The sequence below is a fragment of the Falco peregrinus genome, chromosome 5, assembly GCF_023634155.1.
Source record: "Falco peregrinus isolate bFalPer1 chromosome 5, bFalPer1.pri, whole genome shotgun sequence".
NCBI classification, from domain to species: domain Eukaryota; kingdom Metazoa; phylum Chordata; class Aves; order Falconiformes; family Falconidae; genus Falco; species Falco peregrinus.
Genome location: NC_073725.1, coordinates 86,419,496 through 86,433,324, shown reverse-complemented (window position 1 = coordinate 86,433,324; position 13,829 = coordinate 86,419,496). Strand labels below are relative to the sequence as shown.

Sequence of the window (13,829 nt, the reverse complement as noted above, 5' to 3'; positions counted from 1 at the left end):
TGGCTGCTTCTGAAAGAAGTAGCTATTAATGCATAATTGTCCCTGAGGCTGGTTTCTGAGAAAATGCTGTACATACAGAGGGCTGTAAAGAGATATGTTCACAGGCAGGAAACAGAGGCACCCCTCTCTTGTCAGAGGTCCTGTAAACTCCAATAGTTTGTGTAAGTGCATTTGCTTCACTAATCTTAGGCACAGTTAGATCTGTCACAGCACTGGGAGGTATTTTCCTTTGTGCTGGTTAAAGCAGCACTCTGGGATGCTCTTACTAGACCCGTAAATGACAAAGCCTCCATCAGCTCTAACCAAACCTACACTGGTTCTTCTCCCAGGACTGAGAAAGCCTTACAAGCTAGAGCCAGCTCTGAAACTCCAGCATTCTCTTTCCACAGAAGATCCGAGAACTTTGTTGAATTGCAGGTTGTGCAATCTACTTCCAATTTCCTGCTCTACTCAGCACTTAGAGTTTTCTCATGCAGATGCTACAGGGCAATAAATCTTCTGAAGAATGGCCCTACATCTCTCCCACTATGGTGTTGCTTTATAATGAGGAAAGACAAATTGCTTGAGAGATTGGTTGATTGGTTGGTTATTCCCTCAAATGTCTCACTTATCCCTCTCATATCACCATGGGTTCAACAGCTCATTTCTTGTGTGTTCTTTTTCCTTCCCGGCACAGCCAGCCAATATCTACACAGAGGCCATTCTCCACCTCTTCTTCTCCCCTTAAGGGAAACTCCAGCTGGCCAAAAGAAACAGAGATTATAAAAGGTCCAGAAGAGGTAAATTTTGCAAAGCAGCAGCTTTAAGGAAACGGTAGTGCAGATGAAGTACAGGGGGCTCTGATGGATTGCTGCCACCATTTCAGCCCCATAACACCCATGCCAGAAACCATAGCAGCCTCTGCTGAGAGCATCCTTGGATCCCAGAAGCTGGGTAGGACTGGGCTGTGCCATCACTGGGTGGAATCTACAGACTGCTTCTTTCAGGCTCTGCTTTAAACACTGCTTCAAGTCTTATCTCTCCTCCATTCACTGGTGATCTGATGCTTCAGCATTGTGATAACAGCAGAAACAGCTTTCTGGAGGTGTAAGCCTGAAGTTCTAGCCACCAAGTAGCCCAAGGCAGATCTGTAAGCTCAAGAAATTACTTTATTCCTGACTGAATTCCAGCAAAAGAAATGGCACCCTGCTTGCACTTACAGCAGGCTGCATTTTTAATTATGGAAACTACCTTTAGTCCTGTGAGCAGGCTTACAATGTGCTCTGCAACAAAGACAGACATTCCCAGACTTCATTTTAACCTTGTTTGCTTGGGAGGGAGGACCAGAGAAGCTGCAGCCAGGCTTGATTTCACCTACCCACAGCCATGGGGAACCTGCAAAACACAAAATACATGGTGCCAGAACTCTGGTGCCTGACAAGGCCAGGCAAAACTACAACAGGTATACATACCCCTGCCACACAGCCACAGCATCTAGCCACACTGTTAACTGATCTTTCCCTTCCCTATTGCTAAGTGATATTGTTGTATAATCTAAACTGCACATATAAAGGAAAAGATCTGTAAAATACAGACATATACTCCTTGCCTTTTTATTTTGCTGAAGTTTCAAAAAGCACCTTGGGACCCTCAAATCAAATAGCCCATGAAAGACAGAGTGCTTGGCAACATGTCTGGTAGCAGCGGGGCGAGGATTTTTTGCAGCTTAGATCAGTTTGAATAAACAAGCATTTTGTTGCAGCCGTCATACAGTGCTCATTAAAAAACCTCTACATTTGTATAGCATTTATCATCCAAGAATCTCATCATGTTTTACAAAATGTAATTAATTAAACTTTACAACTCCCCTTGGAGAGGGATAAGGAAAATGGAGAGTTGCCTTAATCCATCACCGAACTGCAGCAGACACTGGGTTAGAGGAAAGCAGCTGTTCAACAGCATGCAGCAGCACTAGAACAAGAAAAGATCTCCGGGCAATGTCACCCAGGGAACGTACCACACACCCCTCCCTTCTGTCTGCCTGAACTGTGCACTTCCACTATAGGTTAAATCCCAATTCCTGCAGGTAACAGGGTGATTTTTCTCCTCTACCCGGCACCCCAGATTTGTATCTGAGATACCTGGCAGTACGGCATGCCATGTGTTGAATCCCCAGTAGTGCTACAGAGCAGGGGCAGCCAGCAACCCTGACCAAAACCGAGGGAGGCAGAAGATATAAAGCCATACAGCCACAAACTGCATCTCACAGTACTGGAATGCTGTGCAAGCTGGTGCTTAAAGTGGAGGGAGGGTAAAGTCCCCTTAATCCCTTGCTTACTTCCCTCTCCTCTCCCTACCAGTAAATCCACACCTGTTAAAGGTCACCCTGAAAGAAATTAAATACATCTGAATACTTCCTGCTGCAGCTTGGCTCCCCTGTCCCAGCCTGCTGTGGTCCCTCCCAATTCACACTGCAGAGCAGGAGAGGGAAGGGGGGTGCCCACGTGCCCTGCTTGAATGTCAGAGTCGCATGGCTGAAATCCCACCCCAGTCTTAGCTGATCTTTAGAGAGGAATCTCTTTCTCACCCTGGCTTTAAGCTCCTTTCTTGCCGACTGTATAGGATAACATGGCCACTGAGTGAGCCTGATTAGACAGATCTGTTTTGCCACTTCCACTACCTTGCAAAAAGCTAGAATTCTATCTGGTGCAAGATGGAGAGGGAGTGCAAAAGCATTGATATTTGTGAGTGAAGTATGACAACAAAATCACAGAGATACGTGCGAGGAGAGGTGCGAGGAGAGAATGATGCAAACAAACATCCATGCATCCATTGCTGCACCACAGACAAGCGCTGAGAAAAGGGAGAACAGATGGAGCAGCAGGTATCTTACCAACTCACTCACCAACTAATCAAACACAGCCATGAATCCAGCAATGGTGACTGCACCTGTTGATTGGAGAAAGAGGCAGGGCCTAACTCTCTGGATGTGCAAGTACCAACTGGAAGTCCTGGACTACATATGTATTGAGAGACAACTGGATGGTGGGGGCTGAGCTGTGGCTCTCCCATTGCAGCCCTACAAACCTCCTGATTCCTTTGTGTCTTCTAAGAAGATGCTTAGCTTACCCACTGGTAAAAAATGAGGTCTAAATAAAACAGTCGTGGTTCTTGGCTCCTAAGCACTTAATTCAATCTGATGTCTTCTTGATATCACAGGTTAAGTGACTGCAGCCATCAGGAAGAAAGAAAAACCCTGGGATACAAGCCCTTCCAGAAGTGCTCAATGGAGAGATGCACTGGGTTGAACTGGAGACTGGCTGCAGCCTGAGATCTGCAGGAAGCAACATCAAGCGGTGCCACAGGGCTGTGGAAACAATAATGTCCCAGACCCACCAGTGCCTTTGGGTCAGCAACTGAGCTTCTTCCAAGATACAAGGTAGCAGAGGGAGAATAGCCATTGACTGCTTCAGCTGGGAAGGTCAGATAGACAATTTCCACACAAGGCTATGAAAGTGCTGAGTATTTTCATCAGACATTAAGAGTGGGAAGAGAGGAAAAGTACAAGGATTGTGCTGGAGCAACTGACAGTGGATTGAAAAATGGTAACAAGGTGATTTTTTAAGCCTCTCTCACACTATTTAATTAGTCTTCAAATCCTCCCCCAATAATATGGGGCCTATTTGTACAACCCTCCTGCTGGGCCACTCACACTTAGCCAAATAGACACACTGATAAGGTGGGACTCATCACACCAATCTTCTCTACACTCATGAAGTCAGATCTGCTTGCACAGATGGAAGACGTGTTCACCCCTGCCCTTCTGGATTGGTACCACCATAGATTTCCCAGTGGGTACATGTCTTTCCTCTTTTTAGCACGAAGAAACTGTTTTTTCCTGGTGCCTGGTTTTATTTTCATGTTTGTCTACAGGAAGCAGGCAGTCTCAGATACAGGTGTCACTGCAGCAGATTTATCTTAGCGAAAATTCTTGCTTTGGTTTTGCAAGTGTTTTAATTAACGTAAATTATTTTACTACACCTTACTATTGATAGCATGTAATTATCTCCCCACAGGTATATATTTAGCTAACCAGCAGGCTGATCAAAGACCTACAAAATAAGGTACTTTTTGCAACTGACACTAGGTACAAGCAAAGGCCATCAAGATAGGACCAAAGGAGGGAGGAATTCCCCCTCCCCAGTCCTACACACAGGGCTCAATTTTTTCCACTCAAAAAGATAATCATAACATTAACTTACACATTTTATCAGAGGAACAAGAAGATGCATTGATACTCAAGTGCTGTGAAGGAGAAAAGAACTGTACACGTTAAACTATTCATCATTGGTAAGCAATCTCCTTTGTAAAGTGTTTTGAGGTTGACTAAGGAAAATGGCTCTGTAATAACACAGAGCAAGCAATCCGCTTACAATCATAGGTTAATTCTCTCAACTGCTTTTGCTGGGTCAAGCCCTAGGTATTAGTATGTATGCAAGGCAACTCACCATTTTCCTGAGGAAGTCTGGCCATGGAAGAGATTCCAAACTCCACAACCACTTCTCATCCTATTCAACTCAGGAGTTTGGCTTCCACTGCAAGCACAATTTTAGATTAATGAGGCTGAGACCTACACTGAGCAGCTGCCCTGCTCTCACCACACCAAACTGTTCATATAATTAAAAAATAACAGATTGGATCAAGCTACCTGGGAACATAACTTTTCTCCAAATTACTGGTTGATAAAACATGCATCTCCATTGAGATTCTGGAAGTGCTGGTAGCCCATGATTTCTCTTTCTCCTTGATGGCTGCAGCTGCTTAACCTGTGCTGGTGGGAAGACATCAGATTGAAATAAGTGTTTAGGAGCCAAGAAGTGTCCTGTGCCAAACCACATGTTTCAGAACTGTATCTGTCCACTTGTGTAGGTTTGATCCTTTATTAAAAGCGCTAGGTGCTTTGTCATCAGTTCCAGTGGCGCAGGATCAGTTAGGTAAATCCTCGTCTCTTGACCTTCTTGAAGGCCACTCTGTGCTACTTTACACACCTATGGACACTGTGCCTGCGTATTACTGTAATATCACTGACCACCAGGCCCAGGCGAGGCCCTGAGTTTTTAAAGGGTGGCACACAGAACAGAAAAAATGATCCCAGCCTCTAAGATGTTACACGCTGACGGAGGTCATGTTATGCTTTTTACTTCTCCTTTTCAGCAACTTTAGTAAAGACTCTTACTTAACTTTTCATGCCACAACTGAATCTTTGGACTGAAAGCTGCAGTATTATGTGTTATGGTTGCTACCGGAAAAAGGAAATCTATTTCGTATCTATTGACGTCTTTTGCAAAATACTCTGGTTTTTTTGAATGATGTACTCCCTATTATTTCTATGCCATTACTTATAAACTTCACAGCATTTTCTAGAGGAGTCTTCAGTAAGATGAAAACCTCAGGGCAACACTCCATTAGGCTTTTATTTTTATAGGTTGGGTTAAACATTCTTGAAATTGGTAGGTTTAACTGCATTCCTTTATTTAGGGTAGCTGAAGGAGACATTAAGTCTATTTCCACCCATGATGCAAGAATGCTGAAGTACCTGAAGGCTCTGGGAGGACAGTTTTGGGTAGGATATTAAAAGGAAAGAAGGTTATGTGTGGATGGACAATACAGTTCAGGTGGAAGAGGAGACAGAAAGACAGCATATTGAAACAGGCAGGGAACGGAAACTTCAAAGAGCCTGAACAATCATTGATATAAAACCTGGACTGAATACAAGAAACAGAGGGATTTGGGGTCACGCTGCTGCCTGGAGCAGGTCTGGAGCTATAAGGAAGGAAACTGGCTCTCAACTGCGTGATTTCTTCTGTGTTCAGGAAAAAAGGGCTGGGAGCATTTTGCAAGCAAACAGAAATACATCAGAAATACCCCTCTTCACTCCTCCTCCCATCTGATCAACCAGCAAGACCCTGAATTTTGGCCAGCAGCACAGGTCAAAGGGAGGAAATGTGTGCTGCGCTGCAAAACCTCCTGCACATCTGTACTATTTAACATTTCCTGCTTGGTTCGGGATTATTATGGCACAAAGACAACAGCATCATTCCTCTCTTACCCTACCAGAGCAGGCAGTTCAGGCCAAGGTTTGGGTTACTGCTGTCTCTGATTGCATTGGAGTTGTGTCCTTGTTATGGATTTCCATTCCTATCATAACAAACCAGATTTTCCCAGATTCCGCTATAAGCAGTTTGAGTAACTCTAACTGCTCTTCTGCTCCACAGGGAACTCCTTTAGATGAGGCACCCACCATGGGGTTTTTTCCTGTAGGTGAATTAATCTGCCTTGCATGAATAATCCTATCTAAAACAATAGGCTGCCTTGCAAGAATGAGGGAAGCAAGTTTGAGGCATGCTTTTATGCAAGTACTGTAAAAAGGCCACATAGTAGTTCATCAGGGGACACTTCAGCAATAAAATGACATTTACCGGGAAAGCCCAATAATGAAATAAAGGATAATGTAATACAGGGATTTTTAACGCATTTAACGGGGACTAAATTTGGAGCCCTTCCTTCAACTAATGAGGCACACTATATTTTCCTAATCCTACTTTCTGTTAATAACTAAAAGAAAAAAAACAGGCAGTAATCTATTCCTTCTGCTTTTATTTTTATGTTATGGGAAAGCACTATTCAATGTAAGTAAATTAATTTCAGTAAAATAGCAGGTGAAGCTAGACATGTAGACCAGCCTCTGAGTAAGATGCGTTAGAGTACTGTGTCTCTTGAGACATGAGAGGTCCCATAGGTCCCACGCCTTAACTCATTTAATACCAGGAAACACAAACCCCACAGATTATAACGCAAGAATCCTGCAGTGGCAGGAAGGCAGCAACCTAAGAGAAGGAAAAGCTGCAGAGATTAGTGTTTATGTAGGAGCCCTGTGGGCCCCCTTCAGCATCCTTAATTTAGTCTTCATCATCTCTGATCTGTTCTAACTGTCCTCTGTGGGATGGAGATTTAATATCTAGGAAACGTAGGGTTCTGGCTGACCTGTCATGAACAGCGGTGGATGGCTGCTCCCTTTACTGCTGTATCACTTTGCTTTTCAGACTCAGCACAATAAACAACAACAAAACCTGACACTATTTTATGAATCTGAATGATATGATTTAAAACCTCTAGAGGTCAGGCGAATGGAGAACATCTTCCCAGCAGCTGCTTTTTGCTAAGTGCGGGTGACACCTGCTGGAGTCCTCTCCCCTGTAACCCCCCCTCAGTCCACCGCCGCCAGCTCTGCAGGGGGGTTATCTGCCCAGGGTGCACCTTCTAGGTGCCTGTGTGCACTAAATCCCCCAGAAAGACACTTGGGAACATGAAATAAAACTGGGTGGCTCTTTTCTATTGCACGAAGGCAAAAAGTGTCTTTATCTGTATCTTACCTCTTCCACCGCTCTGGTTATGCAGGTGTACTTCCACCGTACACCCGGCTTCTCCTTTTGCCTTTACCAGCCTTCCAGTGGAGCTGTAGTAAAACGCAGCCTATTCCCACAGTGGAAAGTCCTGAGTGGGCACTGAAATGGGACCACACAATACATTATTCATCTGTCACCTAAGCCCTGTGAAAAATACAGTCTAACATTCCTCCTCTCATCTTGAAGCCACCTAAGAAGACTGCAGGAGAGGGCAGATGACCCCTGGAAGAGGTCTGAGAAGCCCTCACTTCTTACAAGATACGGTAACAAATTTAAATGTATGCTGCAGTATATACTATCTGTGAACGCACATTCACGGTGTGAAGAGTTGCAACTTCTTCAGAGCATACTGGGAAAGGTTCATTTGTGAGACATCAGCAGCCCCAAAAAGACTACTAATGAAGCCTTGTGATGATGCTGATGAAGGCTTGTGAATTTTTCTCACAAGCTGCAGCACTGGGAAGCACCAGCACCCGGCACCCAGCACCCCACAACATACAGCAGGGATGGTTCAAGGCATTGGCCTGCCCTGGGGCATGGAAAGACACTATGCACGAGTCCTTCACGTTGCTGGGCTGGCGTCCACTTGTTACCTCATAGACATATGTTTAGTTATATTTTAAATATTTAGGTAAAACAAACTAACAGCTCAAGAGAACTTAGGGACAGATCTCTGCAGAAATGTGGCACACGTGGTATCCAAGGACCGTTCAGGTTATATGTAAAGCATACCTAAGATATCAGAAGTCTGGGCAGTGAGCGAAAAGCTGCCGGTGTTACAGGTGAGGAACCTCTCAGGGTTACAGACTGGCTCGGCCAAGGACATCCACCTTCTCAGCAACAAGTCGGCACGGTAAGCAAGAGCTCTGGTGCCCTCAGACGACACGCAACCACGAAAGGACAAACGAGCTGGGCTATTCGCCCCCAAAGGACCACCAAAGGCCCCCCAAGACCCCCGCGCAGGCGCAGCAGACCTTGCTTGCTCAGCACAATTCCCACGCAGGCGCCGCGGGCTTGGGGAGCTCAGCACGATGAATATGTATTAGATAGGCGGAATAATTGTATTAGAGAGGTGGAGAGTTGTACCTTTTGTGTATAAATATCTGGTAAAGAATCCTAGGAGGTGTGCTCGACTTGTGGAAATCTTCCACCTCGCATCCTGCGCAGAATAAAACAACGCCTCCTCTCTAAACATACTTTGTGTGTTTCGGGAGTCATTCTGGATTCAAGGTAACAATTTTGGCACCCCAGATGGGACTCTGCTTTTGAGACCGGACTTTGATCGACACTTGCTACTGCTGCAGGTATCACGAGCTGGACTCCAGTGCACAGCAGAGGATTTTTCTGGGAACTCCCCTTGCAATTCCCTGGTGGTGATAAGTGAGCGATTGAAACTGGGATAGAGACTTTGTTATTCTGATATTCCCCAAGTAAGGCGTACACATTGAAGGTACAAATTGGTAGTCATTGCAGCTGCTACTTGATAGTATTCTCCTGTGTTAGTATGGTGATACTGGAGCAGGCAGAATTAGGTTTTGGCTTGGTGTACTTGTATTTGTTCCATTATTGGCAATTTTAAAGGACTGTTGTGACATATTGGAAAATATTTACAAATGGAAAACTTGACTTCTTCTGAGCGAGGGGGAATACTGAAGGTTTCCCCACTGGGTTGTATTTTGGAACACTGGAATATGTTTGGAGGTGATCTGTTAACACATAAAAAGTTCACAGAATATTGTAACAAATGGTGGCCGGTATACATATTGGAAGACCAAGAGAAGTGGTCAACGAATGGAAATTTGAATTATAATACTATAACAAATTGATGTTGTTTTGTAGAAGGGAAGGAAAATGAGATGAAGCACGTGGATTTCTTTCTTACATTGTAAACGAATTATAAGAGCAGAATGGACTGTGGATTGATAACAAAAGATTAAAATGTTTTGGCTTTAGAACAAGTTCAAGACAAACCGCTTAGATGTTGTTGTTCTGCATGTAATATATTGGTAAAAGATACGAAAAGTATAAGGAACTGGTAGAGAAGGAAGATGATGTAGAACTGTTAGTGTCTCCAAGACAGGAAAACATTCAGGGAGGTAGTGATCAAGGGGAAGAAGCAGAAAGGGTTCATGCTCAGGATGCATAGGCAGGAAGACTTGAGGATGATTTTCCCACCACCAACCCCAACTGGGACCCTAACAATCAGGCACAAAGATTATTGCTGAGTGAATATCAGAGACTGATATTATTCGGTGTAAAGAATGTGATACTGAAAATGATTTTTTTTTTTCAGAATTATATCAGGTGGTACAAGATGAAACTGCATCAGCTTTCCTTGAGTGATTATGCAAAGTGGCTAGGAAATGGACAGATTTGGATCCAGAGAGGGAAACTGATGCACTGACATTTGTGACTCTGTTTGTGGGACAGTTGAATCCTGACATTAGGAGGAAATGGCAAAAGACAGAGGGAGCAGATGCAGGATCTGTCAATAAGTTATTAGAGGTAACATGGAAAGTGTACAACAGTAGAGAAGAAGAGAAGAAATGACAGGAGAAAGATCAGGTTAAGAAGGAAAACAGAAAATCTCAAGTATTGGCTGCAGCAATAGCAGAAGGCAATCAAAATAGGAGAAGACAAAATGAAGGAGGCAGGCCAAGTCACCCTCCTATGGGAAAAAATAACGGGACCCCCTTCAGAGCTGGGGTTAGCCTACCTTTGGATAGAGACCAGCATGCTTTTTGTAAACAAAAAGGGCATTGGAAGGGGGAATGCCCTCAAAATCAATTTCCAATAAATTTTGTAAGGACACAGGAGAATCCTGAGGTGGCAGAATTGCTTACCCTGGATCAAGATTCAGATTGACAGGACTGGGGGATGAATCAAAAGTTTCCCCAACAGAACCCCTGGTTACCTTAAAGTTGGGGGAGGAGAAAATAGATTTTTTAATAGATACAGGGGCAGCTTGTTCAGTATTAACAACCTGTAAAGGTAAATTGAGCAGACAAAATCTATGTATTATTTAAGCCATAGAGGAAAAAGGAGGTGAGGCCATTCTTCCAACCAAATAAGTGTAGAATTGGAAGCAAAGTCTTTACTCATAAATTTCTATACATTCCTGACTGCCTGATGCCTTTGTTGGAAAGAGATTTACTCAGTAAACTAAGTGCATGAACTGTTTTTGAAAAAGGAATATACAGGTTCAAACACCAGAAGAGAAAGGCCTGGAAGCACAAGTGTTTATGTTACAGGAAACAAGAAACTCCAGAACCTGAAATGATCCTGGAAGAGCTACTGAATGCAGTAAACCCTCTGGTATGGTCCTCCAGGATCCCAGGACACTCTGACATAGCTGAACTGGTAATCATCCCATTAAAACCTGGAGCACAACTGGTAAAACAAAAGCAATATTCTATTAAGCTAGAAGTAAGAAGGGGTTTAGAGCCTTTAAGAGAAAATTTCATGACTCGTGGACTACCATGAGAATGCCAATCAGAGTATAACACCCCAATTTTGCTGGTAAAGAAACCTGATTTGAATGAATATAGATTGGTCCAAGACTTGAAGGCAGTAAATCAAATTGTGCCAGATGTCCACCCAGCTGTGGCAAACCCCATATACTTTACTGACAACAATTAAAGAGATTGATGGATGGTTTACTGTATTAGATTTAAAAAGGTGCCTTCTTTTGCATCCCTGTGGAGCTGGGAAGTAAAAAGATACTTGCCTTTGAGTGAGAGAATCCAAAAACTGGTTGAAAGACCCAGCTATGCTGGACCATTCTTCCACAGAGATTTAAGAATAGCCCAACAATCTCTGGAAATGGACTCGCCAGAGAATTAGAAGGGTGGAAAAAGGAGGATACAGAAATAACTTTATTGCAGTATGTGGATGATCTCCTTCTGGGAACACAAACACTAGAGGATTCTATAGGATATGCTATTGACCTTTTGAATTTTCTAGGAGCACAGGATAACGAGTTTCAAAGGCACAAATTGCACAAAAGGCCGTGATTTATTTGGGGTTCACCATTACCCAAGGCCAACGGAGCCTTGGTCCCTAAAGAAAGGAGGCAATTTGCCAGATGTTATCTAAACGAGAATGGAGAGCATTTCTACGAACGGCCGGATGATGTCGCCTTTGGATTGTCAACTTTGGACTGATTGCAAAACCCCTTTATGAGGCAATGAAAAGTGCAGAATTTCTTGAATGGACTCAAAGAGTGCCAGACAGCTTTCCATCAGTTAAAACAAGCCCTGATGTCAGCATCAGCATTAGGATTTCCTAATTTGGAAAAACCTTTTGAGATTTTTGTGAATGAAAGACAGCACATTGCACTTGGAGTTTTAGTTCAAAGGACTGGATCTTGGAAAAAGATCCAAGATTTTCTTGGAAAATATTTTTCCAAATAATTAGATCAAGTAAAGGATGGCCTGCCTGTTTAAGTGCCGTTGCTGTGACCATGCTATTCATACAGGAAGCTAGAAAATTTACTTTGGGACAGAAAATAACAGTGCAGGTGTCATGTGGTGACAACAGTTTTGAAACAAAAAGGGGGACAACATTGGTTGTTCACATCATTCCATGATGTGGAAACTGAGAATGACACTCACTTTGAATCCAGCCACTCTACTACTGTTGTCTGGGGAAAGTAAATCGGAATATGATTGTTAGAGAACAATTGAACAGCTATATTCAAGTAGGATTGATCTGAAAAATATACCTACGGATTCGGCTGACTTGAATTTGTTTACAGACAGGAGCAGCCACGTGACTGATGGAATTTGAAGGGCAGAAAACGCAGTTATTTCTGGAGAAGATGAGTTGGAAGCAAAAGCCCCTCCTGCTAACACTTCTGCTCAAAAGGTGGAGTTGATTGTGCTAATAAGAGCCTTGCAAGTAGCAGAAGGGAAGACTGTGAATATATGGACAGATTCTAAACGCTTTCAGAGTAGTCCATGCACATGGAGCAATTTGGAAGGAAAGGGGTCTCCTTTTGTCAGAAGGAACACCAGTTAAATATGGAGAACTAATAAGAAAATTATTACAGGTCATAAGTTTGCCTAAACAAGTGGCAATAATGCACTGTAAAGCCCATCAATTTGGGCATGCTCCTGAAGCAATTGGGAGTCGATGGGCAAATCTGGCAGCAATAAGGGCGGTAGAAGAACACATCTTGGGAACGTGGCCTGAAAAGAATAGATTTGAAAGGACCACCAACCTATAGCAAGGATTCAGATGATTACAGAGTGTGACGAGTATAACCACATGCCTTCCATTGCCAAAATCTAGTAAAAATCCTCTAGAATGGGGAATTTTCCCATTAAGGGACACTCTAATAGTCGCTCTCAGAAAGGCCCTAGCTGAAGATAGCACTTGCTATTTGACACAAAATATAACTTATGTACCAGATCAGACTAATAAAACTGGGGAAATGTGTTACACTTACGAGACAGAAATGTATCAGGTATTATGAAGACTCTTGTGGCCTGTGATGGAGAGACAGAGACATATGGGACAGTGATGACAACTGAGACAAAAAAGGTTGAATGCCCCCAGCCAAGTACAAAAACAAGTTGGAAAAACTCTGTGGAAGGTAAATGGAAATATATTAATTCAACTTCTTGGTGTTCTGAATGGAAGGGAGAATGAAGTATTTGAAACTTCCAAAGGGGGAAACCTACCTCATAGACATACATTTGGTTATATTTTAAATATTTAGGTAAAACAAACTAACAGCTCAAGAGAACTTAGGGACAGATCTCTGCAGAAATGTGGCACACGTGGTATCCAAGGACCGTTCAGGTTATATGTAAAGCATACCTAAGATATCAGAAGTCTGGGCAGTGAGCGAAAAGCTGCCGGTGTTACAGGTGAGGAACCTCTCAGGGTTACAGACTGGCTCGGCCAAGGACATCCACCTTCTCAGCAACAAGTCGGCACGGTAAGCAAGAGCTCTGGTGCCCTCAGACGACACGCAACCACGAAAGGACAAACGAGCTGGGCTATTCGCCCCCAAAGGACCACCAAAGGCCCCCCAAGACCCCCGCGCAGGCGCAGCAGACCTTGCTTGCTCAGCACAATTCCCACGCAGGCGCCGCGGGCTTGGGGAGCTCAGCACGATGAATATGTATTAGATAGGCGGAATAATTGTATTAGAGAGGTGGAGAGTTGTACCTTTTGTGTATAAATATCTGGTAAAGAATCCTAGGAGGTGTGCTCGACTTGTGGAAATCTTCCACCTCGCATCCTGCGCAGAATAAAACAACGCCTCCTCTCTAAACGTACTTTGTGTGTTTCGGGAGTTAATTCAAGGTAACGCGCTGGAGAAGGGGCGCGGCCGCTAAGGAGACTGCGGGAGCGCTGCCCCGGGCCCGCCACAGG

General features: G+C 43.8%; 1 long non-coding RNA gene across 1 annotated transcript in view; it reads right to left on the bottom strand.

Moving 5' to 3' along the window:
- Positions 1-13,828, bottom strand: part of LOC114010822 (uncharacterized) — a 51,243-nt gene extending 37,415 nt beyond the window's left edge. Inside the window, exons 1-4 of the long non-coding RNA XR_008747444.1 lie at positions 8,178-13,828; positions 7,413-7,544; positions 4,688-4,810; positions 4,488-4,574 (exon numbers count right to left, since the gene is read on the bottom strand). This is a non-coding gene — a long non-coding RNA (uncharacterized LOC114010822). The remainder of the gene's footprint in view (positions 1-4,487; positions 4,575-4,687; positions 4,811-7,412; positions 7,545-8,177) is intronic.
- Between the last annotated feature and the right edge of the window lies 1 nt (position 13,829).